General features: G+C 35.7%; 1 long non-coding RNA gene across 1 annotated transcript; it reads left to right on the forward strand.

Moving 5' to 3' along the window:
* The first annotated feature begins 6277 nt into the window (after window positions 1–6277).
* LOC103888104 lies at window positions 6278–23819 on the forward strand. Its single transcript, XR_652482.4, has 4 exons — window positions 6278–6523; window positions 6900–7146; window positions 22986–23111; window positions 23711–23819. It is a non-coding gene; the product is annotated as an uncharacterized LOC103888104 (long non-coding RNA).
* The last annotated feature ends 1954 nt before the right edge of the window (window positions 23820–25773 follow it).

Raw genomic sequence — 25773 nt, forward strand, 5'->3', positions numbered from 1 at the left:
GAATGCTGCGGTCTTCAGGATTCCGTCCTTCTCTCATCCTCTTCTACGTCCTGCCGTGGGTCAGAATGTAATTTAGTTATAAAATTAAAGCTGCATATGATAATTAAAAAACGAAATCAAATATACAATAAAATAGTTTACAAAGTACAAATAAATGAAAAATACAATAAATTACACAATAAAGCTAAAAGTGAACTTTCAACTGCCACAGATTCTTGTAAATCTTCCCAGAAATTTTCTTTCCACACTCTAGGATGCATATATGCTTAAAAAATATTTATACACAAATGGAAGCAAATATGGAGATCATTTTATTTCAGGGCCTACAAATGCGCCGTAACACCCCTCTCTCTCCCTCCACACATACTTTTTGGCGGAAAATTCTGAAAGCTTTGGTTTCATTATGTGAATGTAAAACATATATATATGTGTCTATATATATATGCTTTTTAATGCAGTATGTAATTGCTTCCAATTAAAAACAGTAATTCCTTACACCAACCTACCCTATTCTACTCAGAGACCGTTTAAAAATGTTAAGAGCAAAGACATGGAATCAACCTAAATGCCCGTCAGTGATAGACTGGCTGAAGAAAATGTGGTACATATACACCATGGAATACTATGCAGCCATAAAAAAAAGAACACAATTATGTCTTTTGCAGGAATATGGAGCTGGAGGCAATTATCCTTGGCAAGCTAACACAGAAACAGAAAACCCAATACTGCATATTCTCACTTATGAGTGAGAGCTAAGTGATGAGAACACATGGACACATAGAGGGGAACAGCACACACTGGGGCCTATTGGAGGGTAGAGGGTGGAAAGTGGGAGGAGGGAGAGGATCAGGAAAAATAATAGGTCCTAATCTTAATACCTGGGTGAGAAAATAATCTGTGCAACAAAACCCCATGACACAAGTTTACCTATATAACAAACCTGCACATGTACCCCTGAACTTAAAAGTCAAATAAAAAATAATAAAAATGTTATTAAGGACTATCTCATGCACTCCAAAATATACTATCTGATATATGGAAAGGACAAAAAATACAAAGCATACAATAGCTAAAGAAAAAGAAAGCTAGGAAAAATAAAGGAAAAAGAAAAAGGAAAAAAAGTCTGCCTCTACCGCTGTACTTATGTGTATTTCTTCCCAACACTGCATCTTCCTCTTCCTGTTCCCAGAGGTAATACGTGTTCTGAATTTTACATTTATCATCCCAGCCTCTTAAAAATGCATTGCTTTTTATGAATGCCTCTCTAAATAATGTATGTTTAATATTGCATATTTTAAGAATTTATAAAAATGAGGTAGAATGTTGTGCATTGTTTTGATTACCTTTTTCCTTTCAACATCTTGTTTTTGAAATGTATCTTTGTTGATATGTTTAATTGGAGTTCCTTTATCTAAACAGCTGTATGCTATTCCATTGTATTACCATTCCACATCCCTTTCAAATCAATTCTACTATTGATAGACATTTGGGATGTTTCCAGAATTTGCTACTAAAAGCAATACTACTGTGATCACATTTATACATGTCTTTGGATGCACATGTTCAAGAGTTTCGCTAGGGTATATGTCTAGGAGTTAAATTTCTGGGTCATAGGTCATTCATAACATCAAGATAAAGACAACTTGTTTTCCAGGTATATATAGCAATTTAGACTCCCATCAGCAGTGTGTATCTTAGCCAAAACTTGGTTTTGTCACACAAAAAACTTTCTGCTAATCTTGGTATCAATGCTCTTTCATAATTTACTTTACAAGACCTGATTACTAATTATTAATCTGTAAGTTTGATTCCTTGGAGATATTTGAGTGTAAATTTATTGTCAAGCTACCCTATTCACCCTCAAGTACTTACCACATAACTCTCAGATTATTTTAACAGAACCAGGGCACCATTTCTTGAACTACTGTTTCTCAGTGTAGGCAAAGCCTCACATTTGAGTTTCTTCTTTTTTTTTTTTTTTTTTTTTTTTGGACATAATGGAGCCTAGTGATGATGAACAAGTCACTCAGGTTCATTAGGTCTCAGTTGTAAAATCGGAATAATATGAACTGACTTCATAAGCCATAAAAGAAGTAGGCATAGCAATCAGATAAGCTCCATCTTGGCTCTGTGGTTGATTCTTGGGGAATACTTCTGTGGATAAACAGTTCCAACTATGTATTATAGGTTGTCAGTAGATCTTTCCAGTGATAATCTTCCCCATATTTGGAGACAAAGTTGATGTCAGCGACAACCTTGTTTCTGTTCTGGAGAAAGTTCCTGAAGTTATTTGAGAATCCAGTAGATTTAGGAAGAAACACATCTAGAAGACCGAAAGGAGTACATTAATAATGTGTAAACTCTGCTTGGGTCATATCAGAACTACTGGAGCAAATATTTTGAATAGAAGTTGGGTAAGCATTTGTTGGTTGATTGAGACCTTGGAGATAAGCATGTGGTCTGATTCACTCTCCTAACTTTGTTTTAGGGAATTTTCTTTTTTTCCCTGAAGGAGTACTGAGTTTCATGAAAAAAATCTTTGTTTTTATAATCAGGTAGTTGAATAGTAAAACAATAGATAGACACATTTAATTTCAATCTTTTTAACCTAGGGAGGCTACTAAAGTCCTTATTGCTGAACTATTTAAATAACAGCTTCATGCTAATGAGGGGGCAGGCATGGCATGGGTAAAATTTTGGAAATCTCAAATTAGTAATTAGACACAACCTTTCTCCTCTTTCACCAGAGGAGAACTGAGAACACTGCAGAGCCTTCTGAATTTGAACTTTACCATTTTTGCCCTGAGCTATCTGGCAATAGAGTTGTCAGAATCTGAACAACACAAAGGAAAAATGGGAGGAAAGGGTGTTAAGTATTCCTGCTGCTCAAAACCTAGCTAGTTGGGAGGTGACAAAAAACTACACGTTGTTCTTGCCAACAAGTTACGATACAAACTGATGTATTGTCTAAATTCCCTAATAACCTAACTTGTGCTGCTATCTTTGTCTGATATTAAACCAGTTTTTGTTTTTAAATTACAACTATTCAAAGGGCTTGCAAATTTAATACTTCTTACATAGTCCTAGGCATTCTGCAAAATGCTTGGCAAATTAAATGTGATTCTGTTGAATAACCTCACACATTTTTACAAAAATTCTTCTTTAAATCCAATAAGAAACTGCATTTGCTATTACAGGCCCTTAAACTCTTATTTACTGGTCTGAAAGGCAAGCTATAGAGCTGTTGTTCTGTAACAGCTACTATAGTCATTAATTTAAATTAGAAGATAATTGAAGTATGAATTAGAAACTGGTATGGCATACTACTGGATGATAACATATTTAATTGGAAATAAAATTTGATGAATCATGGAACTTTTTATGATTGAGCTAAGGTTAGTAGAGTTTTGTTATTGTTGCTTTCTTTTCATAATTATTTACAAAATTCATATCTTATAGTGCTCAGGTTTTAAAATTTTTTTCTTCTAAAACAAACAAAACTTTTCAGGACGACATTGTGTTATGGGGGAGTCTCTTTGCTGTTTTACACTGTGCAGTGATTTAGAACTTTATTTATTGTACAAGTAAATGATGGATTGATAACATATTTAGTTGTTTCCTTCCAAAAGAGAAATGAAAACACGTCAAATAACGTCTGAAATGGGAAATAAATTAGTTGACAACATAGAACACTACTTAATACTTCCATTAAGAAATTGTTTTCACTCCTTTATATTGGAACAATTACAGAACTGCTCCTGAGTGAATGAGGGTTGAATAGCATTACTTTAGAATATGAGCCTTTTGTAGATAAATATATTCAGGATCTGCACTTTTCTTTGGCTTAAATAAAGTAAAGCCTCTTTCAGATTGCATGGGGGAGTTTTTGCGATTTTGAAATGAGTATCTCAAAAGCTGTCTTGTTATGAGCATATTTTCATTCTTTGTAGGCTACTGAATCTTGGTTTCTCTGAATTCTCTTATCTGTTCCTAAGAACTTTCCTCCTTCTTCTGTCATCTAGAATATTTAAAATATAAGTGGAATTATGTATTCTTTAAGGATAGACAGAATACAGCTATGAAATCTGGTCTGGTCTGCTTTTGTTTTGCTTTCTTCTTTCTTTTCTTTTCCTTTCTTTCTTTCTCTCTCTCTCTCTCTCTCTCTCTCTTTCTTTCTTTCTTTCTTCTCTGGAAGGCAGTGGCACAATCACAGCTCACTGCAGCCTCGAACTTCTGGACTTCTGGGCTCAAGTGATCTTTCTGCCTCAGCCACCCAAGTAGCTAGGGCTACAGGCATGAGCCACCACACCCAGCTTGCTTTTCAGAGGGTACATTTTTAATCATCTTTCCAAACTCTTGCATGAAACTTGATCTATACCTGCTTTCTACTTCAGAATAAGGTCAATTTTCATAATTTCTAATTTGTCACACAATCTTCTGTGTCCTCTCAGTTTTCAAATTTATTGCCATATAACGGTAGTTCTTTGAAACTTCTCTGATTGTGAAGTTATATCTCCTTTCTTAACAATACACACATACATATACACAAACACACACTTTTTTCCTTTAATCTGAATCATAAGGCTTTCTGTTTTACAGATTCTTTAAAAGAGCAGATTTTTAAAAGTATTTTTATCCTTTCTAATATATTTTATTGTTTTCTATTTCATTAAATTCAGTAAGTTTCCCTTTATTTCTTAGTAGTATATTTCACTTCATTTGCTTTTTTCCTAATTTCTTAGGATAAAAACTATTTTTTCCTTTCATTTACTTTATCAGTATAAGCATTTAAGGCTATGCATTCTTTCCTGAACACAGTTTCATCTGCATCTCATGGGCTTTAGATTAAGTGTTCTTTGAATTGCTTCCTAGAAAATTAGCAACATTAGTTGTAATTTTCTCTTTGAATGGGAGAGGATGTTTCTTAATTTGCAAGTACTTAAACTTTAGGCCACCTTTAAGTCATTTATTTTCAACAGCCTATGATCAGATAATATGGCTATTAAATCCCGATTTTTTAGAAAAGATGTGTGTGTGTGTGTGCGCGCGCGCGCGCGCTTAAATATATAATTGATTTTAAGAACAATTTCATAGGCATTAAGTATATTATCTGGAAATGAATATATGTAATCAACTTTGTTGTATTATTGTATTTTCCTAATATTTGATTACATTTAAATTTACCGCATCAGCTTAATTTTTATAATATGTTAAATCCCTTGTAATAAGTATTTTAATCAAACTCTCCTTATATTTGTAGTAATTTTCAATTAATGTATTTTGTGGCCATACTCTTTGTGCATATAGATTTATGTCATCTGCTTCGTAACTTTTGCCACTGTAACACTATGTCATCCTTTTCCTTAGGGAATGCCCATAACCTTGAATTTCTCCTTGTTTAATATTTATTTCTTTTTGCTTGCCTTGCCTCAAATCTCTTATTTTTAATCTTTCATTGTCAATTGGTTTATAAGAATATTTCTTATAAATAGTACATAGGTAGCTTTTTGTTCTTATTTAATCTAATTTGACTTTCTCTGTTTTTTAATGAGAGAATCTGGTGTATTAATATTTAGTGTAACAAGTGATATACTTGATTTTATTTTTTCAGTCTCATGTATTGTTTATTATTTAGATTATTCTATGACATCTTTTTTTTTTTTAATTTGTATCAATTTGGTCTTCAAGTCCTTCCTTACTAATTTGGAGAATCTAATGAACTTTTTCATCCCATTAATAATCACCTGCTGTTTTCAGGCATTAATAGTCAAACATCTATTTTTTTTTAATAAAATAAAGTAACTCTTTGTGCCCATTTTAGATGCTTGATTCTCCCAGTCTTTTCCCAACCTAAAAAAACATTTTGTCTTCTACTTCCCCACTTTGTTTTCTTCTCCCAGATGAGATCCTGAGAATGACCTTACATCCCTCCAACCTTCTACCCAGCCATAAGTCTGCAGTTTTGCCAAGATAAGTTAGAACTTCTAATTCCAGATAACTATGGTACTATCACTGGCAGTATGAAAGCTCCATGTGAATGCGTATGCCACATTTGAAGGGACTCTTTCTTTCTTTTTTCATTGAAAAACAGTTAGATTCACATTGTGGTTATGAGTTTGGGTGCTCGTATCAGACTATATGGATTTTTTTCTCAAAGACGTTGCCTGCTAACTGTGTACACTTGGACAAATTAAATTCTTTGTGCTTCAGTGAAAAGAAGAATTATATTGTGGTTGTTCAAAATATCCAAACGTTCTTCAACTCCCCCCAAAAAAACTGAAACCTCATTCTCCTTCACTTTTCTGTTTGGTGAATTTAGTCTCTCACTTCTGGTGAATAGGATACAGTGGAAGTGACAGCGTGTGACATATGAGATGAAGTCATAAAAGACATTGTACCTTCTAACTCTCTGTCTCAGAATGTTCACTCTGGGGGAAGCCAGCTGCCATGCCGTAAGGACACTCAGGCAGTCCTATGAAGAGGCCCATGAGGTGAGAAAGTGAGGCCTCCAGCCAACAGCCATGTGAGTGGGCCATTGAGGAAGCAGACCCTTCTAATGCCTGCAGCCCTGGCTGGCATCCTGACTACCACCTTAAATGAGACCCTGAGCCAGAGCCACTACTTCCAAATTCTTGACCCACAGAAATTGTAAAATCATATTTGTTGTTTGAAGCCACTAAGTTTTGGGAGTAATTTGTTATATAGCAAAAGATAATTAATACATTCACTTCCTAAGATTATGGTGAGGAATTAAGGATACAGCATGAAAAGAACTTTGCTATTATTTTTATTATCTGATCCAATTTATATTGAAGGGCCTTCAATACTTTCTTCTTTTACTCTCTCTATCTTGACATTTGTCCAAATCATTTTTGTTTGTTTGTTTGCTTGTTTTTTAGAGATGGTCTTGCTATGTTGCCCAGGTTGGAGTGCAGCAGTTACTCACAGGCACGATCCCACTACTGATCAGCACGGGAGTTTTCACCTGCTCCATTTTCCACCTGGGAGGTCATCATGTTGTTGGCGAACTTAGTGCGGGCACCTGATCAGCACAGCGCAGTACAGCCCAGAAGCCCTCGGCTCCAGCGATCGTCTTACTTCAGTCTCTTGAGTAGCTGGAACTGCAGGCCCACACCACTGCACCCAGTTAGTTTGTTTTTCTTAGAGTTTTATCTCTAGGATTTTCCTCAGCTGAGTACTTGAAGGCTAATTTCTCCTTGTGAATCTGCAAATATCCTTATTTTACCCTTTATTTTACCATGTATCATTTATAGGTAAATGATATCTTAGCTGTGTATTGAATTTCTAGGTTTTTTTTTCTCTTCAGTACTCTATAAATGTTACTCCAGTATTTTCTAGCTTCTCCCGTTTTCTCCTAGTGAATGGTTATTCTGCTCTTATCTAGCAGGTGATAAATCTGTCAACAGATAGTTTTTCCTTTTTATGTGTAAGTTGTTATTTCTTCCTTAAAGTTCGTAATCTTTTCCCATTTATTCTTTAAATTTTAGACTATAACCAGGATGTGTTTAGGTTGATATCTTTGCTTATCAATTCTGCCTGGAAATCAGGAACCTCTTCCAATATTCAGACTGTGTTTTCAGCTCAGAATAATTATTTTATCATTTGTTTGATTATTGCCTTTAGTTGTACTGGATCTTAGTTAAAATGCCCATTCTGATTCAAAGTATCTGGAAGACAAATATTTGTTAACTAAGGGAAAGGTGACAACGCATCAGTGGTTTTACTGAGACTACCTGGTTTACACCTTCAGGCTTTATACTTAGAAAATACTTCAGTCATCTTCTGGTCATGAAGTTACAAACTTCAGGACAAAAGCTAACCAGCTAAGACCAGCAGAGCAAATTCCAAGAACTTGGGGCTTTAATTAACTTGAATTAATTTGGACTTGCCCTACCTTTAACTTCATACTAAGTGAGATAATAATTCCCCATATTTTCAAGCCATTTTTGAGATGAGTCTCTTATGGCCAAAGGCATCTTAATTTATACAACATCCTTTTGGTACCTAACTAAATATTCACCAATATTTGGCACATTTGTTAAATCTTTTGGTGTCTACCTCCTCTATGTAATATAAATATGGTCTGAATATCCATTCAGAAATTATAGTTGATTTGTAAAAATAACTACTATATAGCCTATATTAACTGATAGTTATTCCTTCGCAACCTTCTTTCACTCTTCCATATATATGCAGAGTAAATCTACATCATTATGTTGATTAAACAAAATAGCAGTGAAATCAGGAAGTTACTGCTCATTGTACACTTATTTCAATTATAGAAAAAGCCAAAACTTTACTCCCTTATTTAACACTTCTCTAGAAAAGCAGTTGAAATAACCTAGTGTCATTCTAAAATGATTTGTATATTATGTAGACCGGAATCTAGGGCTATATATAAATGAAATTATTTTAGAAGTTAAATCTTCATGAGAAAACAAATTAAATGGTTTACTAACCTCAAGCTGATTAAATGTTTTTATTAAATGCAGCCTCAGCCAGCACCTCTTTTCATGGCTGCAATAATTAAGTATAATAAATATTCAAATCAGTAATTGAATTTGTTAAAAAAACATGCTCAGCTCACTGAAGACTTTCTAATAAATAGAATTCAAGTACCATATTTTCATACTTCATGACACTTGCCTCATCTTAGTTTAATGACTGCCATTTCTTGCACTATAACAAGATTTTATTTTTCTTTTGTTTTATGCTATTCAAACAAATACATTCAAAGTCATGGCTACACCTATGTATAACCGTATTCTGGGAGTTGGTTTATGTGTTTCTTTATTTTCTCACAAGTAAAGATAGGTCAGATGTTGCCAAATTAGTAAATAACTAAACTTGAGATAGGAAATACTCTAGAGACACAATCTGCTTAGTTTTGCATACTTTTAGTCACTTCTCCCATTACTCTGTCCAGCTTTCCAGTAATACCCATAACATCGCCTTGATTTCATATGACCATGCAGTAAAGTGATTACTGCACTTAGAATTTGGTTGCTTTTCCTATGCTAACAGCTTAAAAGTTTAAAATAACTGATGTTCAAAACAGTGAAGATTTCCTTTTATAAACAAGTCGGAAAGGAAACTGTTTTTATGTTATTATCCTCAAGTATTTTAACTAATATAAAACGTCTTTCAGTCTTTTAGGCAAACCATTTAGACAAAAAGTACAAATAATAAATTTACATTGTGTTAAGCTGCGATCATATTTCTTTCTCTTGAATTACTTTTGACATTATCCTTATGCACCTGGTGATACTGAAAGATGAGTCCAGTAGTGTAATACAATAGTTCAATATGAACTTCTGTTCTAGTTTCCATTAGTTGCATCAATTCAAATTGCACCTGAAAAAGATCTAAGCATGACCTAAAGCCAAGACAGCAGATGAGGGCAGACAATAATAATATTTAGATCTTTTTTTTTTTTTTTTTTGGAGGTGGAGCCTCACTCTGTCGCTGAGGCTGGAGTACAGTGGTGTGATCTCAGCTCACTGCAACCTCCACCTCCCAGGTTCAAGCGATTCTCCTGCCTCAGCCTCCTGAGTAGCTGGGACTACAGGCGCCCGCCACCACGCCCAGCTAATTTTGACATTTTTAGTAGAGACAGGGTTTCACCATATTGGCCAGAATGGTCTCAAACTCCTGACCTTGTGATCCACTCAATCTTCATTGCATCATTTAACTTTCATTGGTATCACAGTAATTCACTAACATTCATTCCTTACAGGCAGTTGTGAATAATTGAATAATTTTAAACATCATCTCATAGGCAAAAGAATATTTATTCATTGGCTTAGCTTAACAAATCAATATTAAACACCTACAGTGTGCCAGGCACTGTTCTAGACACTGGGGTTACAGCAGTGAACACAATAAATACGCTCTCCAGTCTCGTGGAGTTCACATACTGGTGCAGGGAGAGAGATGCATACAAACAAAAATGCATATATAGTAATTCACAAATTGGTAGGTGCTATGAAGAAAAATAAACCATGGTAAGGATGACATAGAGTGCTGGATGGACGTTTTAGTACATATAGGTTGGCCAGAGAAGTTTCCATTTGAGAAGAAGAGGGAGTAGGCTCAGTGGATTCGGAGGGAAGTATAAGTTCAAGATTCTGAGTCATTCATGTCCTTGGCAGATCAATGAAGAAGCAGATGCTATGGCTGGAACTCAGTGTGCATGTTGGGGCAGTGGTAGGAGGCTATGGTGGTAAGACAGGGCCACCTCCCATAGGGTCTTGAAGATCATGGTAAAGACTGTGGCATCTCCTCTCTAGTATTTTGAGCAGAGGAATGGTAGCATTCTACTTAGGATTTAAAAGGTTGCTCTAGCTGATCTGTGGAGAATAGGTTTGTAAGGCAGCATAGTGAGTGAAAGGAGAAAAGTTAGGCGACTGCAAACATCCAGGTGAGAGTTGATATCAAACTGTATTGGTGTGGCAGATGCATTTCATGTGATGGGCTCAATTAATGGCCTCCCTATTTCAGCCTTCTCTTTCTTGGGACTGGCTCACCTGCTGGAAGGTGAGGAAACAGCCTGTCATCCCAGCTGAGGCCATCCTAGATCAGCCAACTGTCAGCTGCTTGTGTGTGAGTGAACCCCAGCCAAGACCAGAAGACCCGCACAGCTGAGCTCAGCCAAGATCAGCAAAACCTCTCAGCTTATAATCATATAAACTTAACAGTTTAGGTGTGGTTGTGACACAGAATTATTGTATTATTGTATGCATGTATGCATTGTAAGCATTATATATTACACATGGGAATCATAGAAACAGTGAAAAGTCAGTAATTTCTGGAGTATATATTGAAGTTAGAGCAAATTGTGTGAGGTAGAGAAGCCACATACTCCAAATTTCTGGTCTGAGAGATTGGAAGAATGAATATGGATGATGGAGGCAGACATTGAATCTGAAACAAATTTTTCATTTTGTGAAATTTTGTGAAATTTCATTTTGTGTTGAATATCTTGTGACTCACTGAAATGAAAATTGTAAAATAAAATTTGTCCCTAATGCATAAAATTTTATAATGTTGTTCTATTCTTTATGAAAAAATATTCTGACTGGGTGCGGTGGATTACGCCTGTAATCCCAACACTTTGGGAGGCCAAGGCGGGTGGATCACTTGAGGTCAGGAGTTCAAGACCAGCATGGCCAACATGGTGAAACCCTGTCTCTTTAAAAAAAAAAAAAATCTATCAAACATCAGCATAGCTTTGGCTAGAGACACAACAGAAATAAAATTCCAGTTAAAAACCTGCTTCTCTTTAGTCACTCTGCTAGAGAAAAAGTATCAAAGTGATACAGCCTAATTATTTTTTAAAATAATGTTATTAAATATTTATCCACTAATTGTGGAACTGGACCTTGGTACATGCTGGCCCTTTACCTGACCAGTGCAGTGCATTTTCCCCCAGCTGCTGTGAGTGCTACTGCTAGCAGCTCACAGCCATTCACTCTCCTGGGAAATGTCCTTGGCCAGTGGGGCCCGCCTACCAGGAGATGCCTGGGAAGTTACAATCCACTCACCCATCAACTGAATAGTGCAGGGGTACAAAAGTCCAGCACCTTGTCTCATGGTTGGAGAACTCAATTTTGTCTATCATGCAGAGAGAAGTCAGCCTCGTCATTTCCTCCTAATTAATAAATATTTCACACTAGTTTTCCATTGCCCAGAAATTAAAACCCTATAGTATCTCATTGCTTCCTCTTACCTAAAAACATTTAAGTCACTGTGTTTAGTATCCTTGGTTCTTGTGCTGTTTTCTGTAACTATGCTGCCTCAAGTCACTTCTTGTTGAAGAGCTAGCAGTTATGGGACAGAATTTGCTGCGTGGAATGTCACTTGAGTTCAGTTTGTCAATAGAAAAGCACTTCACCATTCGCAGCCAGAGCTGCTCTGGTAATCAGCAAAGGCCAGATTCCAGTTGGATCCCCATCTCTGCTCAGCCCCCTTCTCCTGTCTTTTCCTGTTATCCTCAGCCTCTTAACGGTTTCCTCTGAGAGCACTTCCTCAATAAATCACCGAGCAAGAAAGAATCCCTGCCTCGTGCTCTATTTCTAGGAAACCTGAAGTAAGACAAGGCTTTATTAAAATTGCAAAGTACATCTAGGCTAGTGATGCCATAGGAAGATGAATATTGTTAAATGCCTCCAGTTTGGTGGCTTTTTACAAAAACGTTCACTTTATCTTTGAAAGGTATCACATTAGTAGCCTTTCATGACAATGCAGCAGTTTACACACTGATTTTTATAAAATTATTATTGTGAAATTTAGGGGGAAGATGAGTATTAAATATACAGAACACGGTTAATCTGGCTGGGGGAGGAGAGTCTCACATGTAACTAAATCCCATGTCAACTAAATTTAAGGAATCATGCATTTGTTTAATTTGTTTCATTGTTTCCTAAAACCACATTGCAAGTTAAGAGAATATATTGTCATGACTATAAAACCTTTATTGAATTTGATCTGTTTTTGTAACTATGTATGAAAAATGAGACCTAACAGCCTTTATTCAGAATCATACTTTATATCGCTTATGACTGACTCTGTAACAGTTCATAAAATTATATAGCATGTTTGGATATGATGAAAAGTTAGCATTATCTAATGCAAAGCCAAAAGAGAGAGATGTTGGAGAAATCTAGTCCAATTCTTTTATTATTCAGTTGAAAAAATTGTAAGTTACAAATATTAAGTGGTTTGTCCAAAATCAGAATTGTAATTGGTGTCAGATCTGGAACCAGAAAGTAGAACAGGGTTTAGGAAACATATTCATTATGAAGTTTAACTGTTGTAATTGTGGCTATTATTGAAAAAAGAATAAAAATGCATTGAAAATGAAATGGATAATTGACAATTATCAAAATAATTGTTTCAAATGACTCACTTATCTACATAATTCAGACAAAAGTCAGCATTGTAGTTTCTTCCTAATTAAATAGATATTTAATACTAGTTTTCCATTGCATGCAAATTAAAACAGAAAACCCTTTAGAATCTTATTGCTTCCTCTGATTTAAAACCATTTAATTCATTATTTTAAGTAGTATCCTTGGGCTGCCTCAAGTCACTTCTTGTTGGAGAGCTAGCGGAGTTACGGGACAGAATTTGCCAGTGCTGTGTGGAATGTCACGTGAGTTCAGTTTGTCAATAGAGCAGCACTTCACAAACTTAATGTTCATAAGAATCATCTGGAAGTCTTGTTAAAAGGCAAGTTTTAAAATGCATGGCCACAAAAATGAAATTAATAAGATTTTAGAATTTTATTATGAGAATTATATAATCAAGAATAAATATTTGGAAACAGTTTAACAAAAGAAGTGCAAGACTTGTAACTGAAAACAAAATAATTGAAACTGAAAACAAATCATTATTGACAAAAATTGAAGAAGATCAAATAAATGGTAAGCTAGTCCACGTGCATGAATGGGAAGATGATGTTAACATGATAGTACTCCCAAAATTGGACTACAGATTCAACACAATCCTATCAAAATCCTAGCTGTCTTTCTTGCAGAAGTTGACATCGCTGATTATAAAATCCATATGGAAATGCAAGGGAGGCAGTAAGAAAAGCCAAAGCACTCTTGAAAAAGAACAAAATTAGAGAACTAACACTTTAGAGTTCAAAATTTACTACAAAGCTACAGTAAACAAAACAGTGCGGTACTGGCATAAGGATAGAGATATAGGTCAATGGAATCTAATGAGAGTACAGAAATAAACCAATACACTTACGGTCAATTGAATTTTAGCAAGGTTGCAAGATGATTTAGTGGTAAAAAGAATAGTCTTTTCAGTCAATGATATGGAGACAACTGGATATCTACATGCAAAATAATAAAGTGGGACCTCTACCTCACATACCAAAAAAAAAAAAAAAAAAAAAAATTAACTCAAAATGGACCAAAGACCTAAATATAAAAGGCAAAATTATAAAACTCTTAGCCAAAAACATAGCAGTAAGTCTTTGTGACCCTGGATTAGGTATAATACCTCTTAAATATAATACCTAAATACAAGTAATAAAAGAGAAAATAGATAAACAGGACATCATTCAGAAAAAACTTTTGTGTTATGAAGAATACTATCAAGAAGTAAAAACCCACAGATTGGGAGAAAATATTTGCAAATCATATATCTGATAAAGTTATAGTATCCAGGATATATAAAGGACTCTTACAACTCATCAATAAAAGACAAGTGACTCAATTAAAAAATAAAAGATTTGAATAGACACTTAGCCAAAGAAATAAATAAATGACCAATAACACAAGAAAAAAATCTCAACATTATTAGTCATGAGGGAAATGCAAGTCAGAATTACATTGAAATACTACTTCACACTCATGAGGATGGCTCTAATCAAAAACATGGACAATACCAAGTGTTGGTGAGGATGTGGAAATGTTGGAACCCTTAGACATCGCTGATGGGAATGTGTAATAGTGCAGCCATTTTGGAAAACAGTCTTGTAGTTTCATTTTGAAAAACAGCCTTGCAGTTTCTCAAACGTTTAAACATAGAGCTATCATATTATCTAGCAATTCCCACTCCCAGGTGTATATATACCCAAGAAAATTGAAAACATATATTCACACAAAAACTTCTATATGAGTGTTCATAGCAGCATTATTCATAATAGTCAAAAAAGGGAAACAAGCCAAATGCCCATCAATTAATGAATGAACAAACAAAATGTGGTATATCCATAAAATAGAATATTCGCTATAAAAAGGATTAAAGTAGTGATACATGCCACAGCATGAATAAATCATAGAAATACTAAATGCAATTAATTAAATGTTTTTAAATAAGAGGAAGCAATAAGATTCTAAAGGGTTTTCTGTTTTAATTTTCATGCGTAGAAAACTAGTATTAAATATCTATTTAATTAGGAAGAAACTACAATGCTGACTTTCGTCTGAATTATGTAGTTAAGTGAGTTATTTAAAACAGTTATTTTGATAATTGTCAATTATCCATTTCATTTTCAATGCATCTTTTATTCTTTTTTCAATAATAGCCACAATTACAACAGTTAAACCTTATAATGAATATGTTTCCTAAACCCTGTTCTACTTTCCGGTTCCAGATCTGACACCAATTACAATTCTGATTTTGGACAAACCACTTAATATTTGTAACTTACAATTTTTTCAACTGAATAATAAAAGAATTGGACTAGATTTCTCCAACATCTCTCTCTTTTGGCTTTACATTAGATAATGCTAAATTTTCATCATATCCAAACATGCTATATAATTTTATGAATGGTTACAGAGCCACTTATAAGCAATATAAAGTATGATTCTGAATAAAGGCTGTGAAGTCTCATTTTTTATACATAGTTACAAAAACAGATCAAATTCAATAAAGCTTTTATAGTCATGACAATATATTTCTTAACTTGCAATGTAGTTTTAGGAAACAATGAAACAAATTAAACAAGTGCATTGTATATACAGTCTGTTGTTGAACCAAACTTTGTTATGCAACGCATGACCGTATTTAAAGTGTACAATGCAGTGGAGTTTCTTGTATATTCACCATATTGTATGATCATCACACTACCTAATTCCAGAATATTTTCATCACTCCAAAAAATAAATCCTGGACCCATTAGCAGTCACTCCTCATTTGCTCCTTCCCTAATCCCTAGGCAACCACCAATCTCCTGTCTCTATGAATTTGTGGATTTGCCTATTCTGAACATTTTATATACATTCATGTAAATTTCATATAGGTGAAATAATACTTGGCTTTTATCACTTTAAATAATATTTCTATGAAATTTACATGAATTTTAAAAATAGAAGAAAGCTTATAGAATAAGGGTATAAAGCGTATGTAACAAACCTGCACGTTATGCACATGTACCCTAGAACTTAAAGTATAATAATAATAATAAATTTTTAAAAATAAAATAAAATAAATAAATAAATAAATAAAGAACAAGGGTATAGAGAAAATATTTTTGTATGATGTGTTTATGTTTTAAGCTGTTATTGTGACAGAGTCAAAAAGTTTTAAAAAGTTAAAATATATAAAGTTTACACTAGGTTAAGGTTAATTTACTATTAAAGAAACAAAAACATGTTTCATAAGTTTAGTGCAGGCTTAGTGTACAGTGTTTATAAAGTCTACAGCAGAATATATATACAGGAATGTCATAGGTCTTCACATTCACTCACCACTCTCTTGTTGACTCACTCACACAAACTTCCAGTCCTGCAAACTTCATTCACAGTAAATGCCCTTTATAAGTGTACCATGTTTTGTTTATTGTACCATCTTTTTACTGTACCTTTTCTATATTTAGATTCACTAATACTTACCATTGTGTTATAATTGCCTACGGTATACGGTAAAGAGCATAGTAACATGTTGTACAGGTTTGTAGCTTAAGGGCAATAGGCTTATAGCCAAGGTATATAGGCTATGCCATCCAGGTTTGTGTGAGTATGTATCCGATATGGTTTTGCTGTGTCCCCACCCAAAGTCTCATGTTGAATTGTAGTAATCCCCGTGTGTTAAGGGCAGGACCAAGTGAAGATAATTGAATCATGGGGGTGGTTTCCCCTATTCTGTTCTTGTAATAGGGAGTGAATTCTCATGAGATCTGGGGATTTTACAAGTGGCTTCCCCCTTTTCTCAGTTCTCATTCTCACTCCTGCCACCATGTGAAGAAGGGCGTGTTTGCTTCCCCTTCCACCAGGATTGTAAGTTTCTTGAGGCTTCCCCAGCCATGCGAAACTGTGAGTCAATTAAACCTCTTTCCTTTATAAATTACTCAGTCTCAGATATGTCTTTATTAGTAGTGTGAGAATGGACTAATACAGTATCCCTGTTGTTAAGCAACTCATGACTGTAGATAAACCTTACAGAATATGAAATAGCTTATATGTAAATTTTTAAAAACTCATGTCTAGAGTGGGGCTCAGGATTCTGGTTTTCTGAAAGCTCTGGGGTGATATTGATGCTCCTTGGGATTAAAAAGGCTTATAGAACTCATTCCAAGGTCTGGTAAGGGATATATCACTGTACTTCTGAACATAACACTAGTGCTATATAATTTTTCTGGAAAGGGAAGTTTCTCTTATATCTACACTGTTAAGGTAGTAACTCTGAACAACAGCTCTTGGGTCAATGTGTGATGTATGTATCTTGCAATGTGACATAGACCTGGCACCACTAAGATGGTATCTGTTTCATGAGGATCACAGTGGGCTCTAGTGGAGGGAAAATCAGAGATACAGAACATCCAGGAAACTGGACAGTAGGCTGAAAACTGTGTCAAGCAGGGCCGTACCATGAAAATAGAAACAATTCTAAGGTATTTAACACAGAGGAAAATTTACTGGGAATTGGTCATACAGGTGATAGAGGAACTGAGTTGCCAAATGGAGTGGTGAGATACCCCAGAGTTTACATATAGGAGGAAACTACTAATAGCCCTTCACTGGAAATCAAAGGAAAGTGCTGTGTTAAGGAAGTCTGTGGGCCAGGTTATACCTAAGAAATTGAAGCTGCAGTGAGTCTGTCTGGCAGGAGCTGGAGACACAGGACACAGCTAGAGGCACCACACAGAGAGGGGAAGAGACACCCTTTCTCCCACCCTCCAGGTTCCTGGAAGAGCCTCCCACTGGATATTGGGTGAAGCTCTTTGGGAACCAGGTATCTCGTGAGCCTAGGAAAGAACCTATGGGTATCTATCCCCCAAAATGCACTACCCACAGCAAGGAAAGAATAATGGTTTGGAGGGCAAATAGGCCAACACTGGCATAAGACCATTAAGGATAATGTGCATTTGTAATTTACCATCATAAATGCCAAGGAATAACAAAATGGAAAGGGCTACCTTGAAAAGCTATCAGCCTTCATGCTTCCCAACTTTGGTTGCACGTTAGAATCATCCAGGGAGGTTTTGAAAATTCCTTGCCCAGGCAGCACCCCGGACCAATTACATCAGAATCTCTGGGGATGGAACCCAAGCATTAGTATTTATTAAGGCTACCCATAATATTCCAACATCCAGCCTAGGTTAAGAACCACCACTTTAAAAAAAAGAGATTGTGCATATAATATTTTTATGTGACTTACTACCAGGAATTATAATAATAGAGGTCATCATTTTTCTATTAGCCTTGTATTTCAGTAGCAAAATAACTACAGCAAGAGGAAAAAGGAAGGAAATAAGGATAGACAAGGAATCTTTGCAAATTGAATCATTTTTATGGTGAATATAATATTGTAGAGAGACACATGTAAAAGGTAAGCAAAATGTTGGGGCAGCAGTCTATAGCAGAGGAGCAATTCAAAGGGAGAGTCTGATTAGGAGGATGGAAAACATCAGTCTAAGCTCATGGAAACAAGAGAAATTAAGGTAATACATTCAAGAGAAATTGGACAAATCAGCCAGACACTGGAAAGAGAGCCACAAAGAAGAGAAAGGGCAGAACTGGGGAAAGTGAGAGGATCCAAGCACATCATAGAAAAACTACAAGTAGGGTTGCAGTCAGTAGGCATGTGCATGTGCTAGTTCTGGTTGCTCAGGCAACAGAGGCCCTTTCCTCGTGTTAATGGCAGTATAATGAGGAAAGCCACATGCAGATGTAGTAAAGAATAATTAGAGGTGAAGTCACACCTGGTCCAGGGAGCGTCTTCCTTTGGGGAATGCTAAGTAGGAATTTGGGTGAGATTTATGTGAGAGGTTGTGAAGGTGTAAAGGGGAAAAATTTGATTTTTGTGTGAAAGCAGGAAGCTGAACCTTCTGTAGAGTGTCTGGTAATGGGGTATGAACCATGTGTCTACTTCTCCATATTGTTTCCTGATGCACTGTGTAAGTTCACCTGGGGATGGGGAAATCCAGACATCTGGGGCTTGGTTGGCTTTTCATTCAGGTAGCAGAAACACGCTGATTTTAGATGCAAGAGGGAAAATTACAATCTACAAAGATCACCCTGGCCTTCTTAAGATACGTATTTTTTTCTTTTTTAACTCAGTTGTCCTGCTTCCCAAGTTATGGGAAAAATTCTAATTTTGTGTTTAACATTTGAACATTTAAAACTATTGTTTAATATTGTGAAACAACTATCTCTACAAATTGTCTTTGGTATTTGAAGACATTTTCCAGTTTTTTTGTGTGTATTATACAATAAATTTATGAGATATGTTACTTTTTAAGCAGTTTCTTTATCAGTGATTGAAGCAGAAGACAAAATGTTTAAAATCTTAGAAGAATGTTTCAGAAACTTGAATGTGCATAAGAATCACCTGGAAATCTTATTAAATTTCAAATTCCGCTGGTCTGAGGTGCAACCTGCCATTCTGCATTTCTAAGTAGTCCCCAGGTAATGCTGTCGCTGCTGATCAAGGACCTCACTTTGAGTTGCAAGATTTTAATTGATTATGGTAGTTACTAGACTCTATAAATGGTAATTTGATAGTTAAATATTAATCAAACATAATATTTTTGTTTTATGAACTTTTTTCATTTGTGGAAACAATTTTTGTCTGATTTATTTTCCTTTTATAAATTATACAAGTAACTTTTTTTAAATTCAAAAATGATAGAAATATATAGAGTAAAAGTAAAAGTCCATCTTTATTCTTCATTGAAACCTTTTCTCTTTTCTAATTTCTCTTCTCTGTGGATAATATTTTGGTATAATATGCATACATATAAATATGCACAAATACACACACATGAAAATAACTGAGAGTAGTATAATGAATACTTTGGTATTTATAGAGAACTTTTACAATGCATTTAGAAGTGGATACACACATGTGCACACATCCATGAATATAAAATAGAAAAGAGGATCACATTATGTGCAATTTTTTTCCATGTGCTTTTAAAAAACTTCAAATTGACATTTTTTCATGTCCATATTTATTTAATTTTTTGACTGCATATTATTCCATTCTATTGATTAAGTTTATTTCCATTGGTCACTTTTAAAAATAACAATCATTTTTACATGTATTTTTGCACATATGTGAGTATTTTAGTAGGCTACTGGCTAAGTTAAAGTTAATTTTTAATTTGACTAGCAATGCCAAATTGATGTCCAACATTGTGGAGTAGGAAGCTATTTTCCTACTTCCTCGTGGAACATTGAATATCAGAACTCTTTTAAAATTTTTGTAAACTTTATAAATGTTTGTTGTTATTTTTAAATTGCATTTCCCCAATGTGAGTTTGAACATTTTTTCATACATTTACTCACCATTTTTTCTTTTGAAAATTGCTTATAGACCCTATTCCCATTTTTATTTTTATTGAGTTGTTTGTTTTTAATATTGATTGGTGGGAACTTTGTATGTGATGGATATCAATCTTTTGTCCAATATTTGTATACACACATGTATATTTTTGCCAGAGGCAGCATAGCATGCTGGTAAGTAAGTGAGGAGCATTGGCTCTGAGTTTGCATCTTGGTTTCACCACTTGGCAGCTATGCGATCTTTGACAGGCTATTTAACTTCCCTGTATTTCAGTTTCCTCAACTGTGTAAAGTGTAAATGGAATAATAATGGTATGTACCACATATTTAAATACCATTTATTTATTCCTTTTCTACTCACATGAATGCTATCTTTATTATAATATTTCTGGCTGTTCTTATGCACTTACTCTTAGAGATAGCATTTTGAATCAACTGGAATAGCTTCATTTAAAATTACCCTTAGAGTTTTAATAGGGATAATGCTGAATAGATAGATTAAGAAAAAATTTAAAACTTGTAAATGTGAGACTTCCCATTTCAAGCCATGTTACTCACTTTCTTATGTTTAGGTTTATTTTTCTGACCTTAAATATGACTTTTTAGTAACTTTAAGGTTTTGTGGGGAAACAGGTATTATGCTTTTGTTGTATTTTGAATGGTATCTTTTTGTTGATGGTTCATTGTTGCTATATTGAAATGATGGTTTTTGTATGTTTTGTTATTCCTAGACATCTTGCAAATCTATTTCTTTAATGTGTTTTTATTTCATTATTTTAAATTTCAATGTGAAAGGATTTATTTTTTTCTAGTATTTATCAATGTTTTGGTCTCTTTTTATAGGACCCTCAGGAGTATTTTGAATAATGGGGATTTGTGGAATTATTGCCTTGCCTGTGATTTTAATGAGAATAAGTAACATTTTATCACTGGTTTGACAGTTTTCTTGAAGGCAATCTATCAAACTTAGGAAATGTCCTCTTTTTCCCAACTCCCTGAGAGTTTTTAATTTTTTAGACAGCGGTGGCTAATATAGTCTGTCAAATACTTTTCCAACGACTGTTGAGATAGTATATGTTCTGCTCATTTATTCTGTTAATCCAGTGCTTTAAGCATGCATGCATTTCCTATTACTACAACATTCTTGCATTCCTAAAGTAAACCTTCCTTGATCGTCATGCATTGTTAATACTTTAAGATGTTGTTACAATAAATTTGAAAATATTTTATTCATTATTTTTATTTGCATCGAGCTTAATGTTTATTCTCTTTACTGGTGCTCTCTTTATTGGGCATAATATTAGCATTTGTCAAGCCACATGTAATTATTTAGGAAGGTTTTCATCTTTTTAGTGTTCTGGAATAGATTATAAATGTCAAAGGGATTATTTATTCATTAAAATTTTTATAGAAATCCCTACCCATAAACCAGTAAGACTTGCTGTCAAATTAGGGAATATGGGGATGCAAAGACTAGATCTTTGATTTTCATCTCAAGTTCTTCAATAATGTTGATTTTCTAAGCTGGGCATGGTGGCTCATGCCTGTAATCCCAGCACTTTGAGGGGCCAAGGCTGGCGGATCACCTAAGGTCAGGAGTTTGAGACCAGCCTGGCTAACATGGCAAAACCCCATCTCTACTAAAAATACAAAAACGTTAGCCAGGCATGGTGGCAGGCACCTGTAGTTCCAGCTCCTTGGGAGGCTAAGGCACAAAAATTGCTTGAACCCGGGTGGCGGAGGTTACAGTGAGCCGAGATCATGCCACTGCACTCCAGCCTGGGAGACAGAGTGAGACTCTGTCTCAAAATAATAATAATAATAATAATAATGTTGATTTTCTAATTTGAAGTATATTGAAATTCAATAAGCAAACATTCAAAACACTCGTATGACTCTCTTGAATCTTTATTATTTAAATAGCTTTCTATTGTACTTGAAAAGATTCGAGGTATATCCCTCTGTGTCCAAAAGGTCAGTATAATATTATGTACACATTATCTTCATAGCACAACTATTTGGAATAAGCTTTTCTTCAGAGATGTATTGGCATAAAGGAGCTCTGATTTGTTTAAATATTTTAAAAGGTATTAAAATATCTTTTCGTTTGAGAACCTCCCCTATATACTCAGGAAAGCTCACCTTTTCAAAACCTGAGTATTAACTATTTCCAAACATTCTGTAATGTTTATCAAAAACAAAAAATAATGAATACAGATGACCATTATTTTGGAGAGCCCCATTGTCTTCATCTACTCAGATCATCCACAATCACTGGTGAGGAGGCAGAATTTTGTCACTGGGACAGCAGTCACTTGACCCAGAATCCTCTACAGATTCCCTCCAGGGAGCCCTTCCCATTGGCTCTTTCCTAATCATTTCATGTTTTTTAGTTTCCTCAGTAAACCCTTGGTCTTAGCAAGAGTCTTTATTCCCCTATTATAATTATCACCCTAACTACAGGCAAGAAAAGAAAAATAATCTACCACTTATATCAGTCAACTATTGCTGCTATAATGCTACGTTATAGATTCACCCACAAATTTAGTGGTTACAATAGTAAGCATCTGCTCTCATGCTTAGGTTCTCGAGTTGACTGCTATTGACTCATTTAGAATACGCTTGATTGGGCAGCTCTATTTCCGTACTTATGTTCCAAGACTGAAGCTCTTGGCTATGATGGGTTCAAGTTCGCTCCACTTTTCTTTCCAGGGCCTAGGCTAAAGGAGAAGACATAGCAGCCCATGGGACATGTTCGTGTCATGGATGATCACGATTGCCAAGAAGATAAGCCAACATACAGGTTATGCTATGGCTGCTAACAACTTCTTTTCCAAAGTAAGTTAGATGGCCAAATCTAGAATCAATGGGTGGGGCAGTTCACTCAGTACACTAGACAGAGGTATGCATTTATAACTTAATTAAGAGGAAATGAAGAATTGGGGTGAATTTTAAAAATCTATGATACCACTGAGAGTATTTCCTTTCTAGTTTCTCTCTGCTCTGCCCATGCTTCCAACCCTGGTGAAATCCACTGCGTTTAAGACCCATTTTCATATTTTGTCACCCAACTTTTCTATCAGAAAGCACTCATCTTTGAGTGGCTCCATCTTAGTAATGAATCAGAACAATGACTAGTAAGAGAAAATTTAAAAATACCCATCAGTCCCCATGTGGTCTTCACAGAAACAGAGCCAAACTGTTGTTATTTAACATAGTTCAGTGAGGTTCTTGGTTTATAGGTGAAAGCAATAAACATGTTGGTTTCTTTTCTTTCCTCATTTGTTCTTCAGCAACAGCAAAGGGGATTTTCATTAAAGGGATCCAATTCCAGTTTAAAGATTTGGTCTGCAAAGTTTAACAAATAGTCTCAGTTTCAAAGTTCATTTTAACTGCCTCTAACCTTTTACTAATTAACTTATCTTCTTTCCTTCTAGATGCCAGAAGAAGGCTGTTGCTATTGTTTTTCTCCATACTTAAGGATTTTTGTCCTTTGCAAAATAATCTCAGAGTGTATCATAGAAGCAACTGATGCCCCAATCTATACCCCTCAGTCAAATGTGTGGATTCATTGCAGTTGCGCGACACATCCGTGTCTTTCTACCTCAACCATCCATGCCTCTCTGCCTGTGGGGCTTTCTTGGCACTAGAGGAGTTTGCTCTGCCTGTATGCAGGGCAGCCTAGAAGTGTAATGGGTTTAATTTCCCCAGCAGCAATTTTCAACCAGTGAGAAACTGGAACTGGTGCAAAAACAGTCCAGCTTCCCTATCCCTCTTTGGGCCACACTCCCAGAAAGCTTGAGATAGCAGTAACCTGCTCCCTTGTGCACAGCTTTCATTGGCTGTCTTCCCTTTTCTACTTCACTCCTCACTCCCTTGTTGCACTTCCTGGGATCACCTCTCAAACTACCTGGGGCATTGTGACAAGCATCTGTAGTCCCAGCTACACAGGAGGTTGAGGTGAGAGGATCACTTGAACCCAGGAGTTCTAGTCCAGCCTGGGCAACATAGCAAGACTCCTGTCTCTTAAAAAATAAAATAAAATACATGTATCTACATCCTTTTCTCAGGATTGGCTTTTGGAGGAGCCTAAAGTAAGACTGTAAGCAGGAAACACTGAGAGCTCGCCCTAAAATGCACAAAACTCAGAGAAGCTAAAGCAATAAAGCAACTTAATTTATGTGTAGATAAAAAGCAACTTAATTTATGTGTCTCGGAGATGGCATTGTTCTGTCAGAGCTGGCAAGTTAAAAAGCAGCCAAATACAAAAAATGTGCAAAGAAGAAAAAGAAAAACACTCATCCAGGTGTTGGTCTGTGTTTAAAGCACGGAGAGGTGCAGTTTGGTCTTAGGCTTCCTCTGTACCCTGGTACATTAGTCTGTTCTCACTCTGCTATGAGGACATACCCGAGACTGAGTAATTTATAAAGTAAAGAGGTTTAGTTGGCTCACAGTTCAGCATGGCCTCAGGAAACTTACGATCATGACAGAAGGGGAAGCAAACATGTCCTTCTTCACATGCCAGCAGCAAGGAGAAGTGCCACGCAAAATGGGGAAAAGCCTGTTATAAAACCATCAGATCTCGTGAGAACTCACTATCATAAGAACAGCATGAGGGTAACCACCCCCATGAATAAATTACCTCCCACCAGTTCCCAGCTCCAACACATGGGAATTACAATTCAGATTACAATTCAAAATGAGAATCTGCGTGGGAACACAGCCAAACTATATCAACTGGCTTCTTCCACTCCCTAACTAGTATTACCAGATCTTTTCTCTCTATGGGTGCCCCTTTCTCTGACTATTGCCCAAAAGGGATGAATATGGTCCTTTGCTCATTATTTCAAGAACAATAGATTTGCATGAGACTCATGTGCTTCTGAGAGTTGATGTTGAACCACTCTTGTGTTGTAGCTCACATCCTCTTGGCCACATTTTTACAGCAACCAGCTTTGTGATAGTGTCACCGCCAGCACCTTGCATCAGTTGCAGCACTTATCTCTTGCTTCTCTGTTACCATCTGTTAAGATGCCTTCTGCAAACTACTCAGCCATTCTGAAGCAGGTGCAATCTTTGAAGTCCAAGATTGTGAACACCTTCTGGGCCAACATGACCAATGGTAGAAGAGAGCCAGTGGATCATCCTTCCTCTCATTTGTCCTTCTGGTGGACAATTTTGAAGTGTATTCTGTGTAGTTTCTCAGAGTGTCCCCTGGAGAACTGTGTCTCATTTGCTCACAGCATTGTTCAGATTAACACATCTTCGTGGTTTTACTTTTTCCTGCATGTACACACTTGTGTCCAACCCAACTTTCTGGGGAACACTATGCTGCTTGGGTCCACATTTCCCTGTTTCTCCCTTCCTAGTGGCTCCTCACACACCCCTGGACCAATTGTTCTGACATCAACATGGTCTCCATCCTTAATGGTCTCCACCCTTAAAATGAACAAAGGGGTAAAGTTTTAAAAATGAGAGTCTTGCTGCTGACTCACTGCTC

Source organism: Papio anubis, chromosome 16 (genome assembly GCF_008728515.1).
Source record: "Papio anubis isolate 15944 chromosome 16, Panubis1.0, whole genome shotgun sequence".
NCBI classification, from domain to species: domain Eukaryota; kingdom Metazoa; phylum Chordata; class Mammalia; order Primates; family Cercopithecidae; genus Papio; species Papio anubis.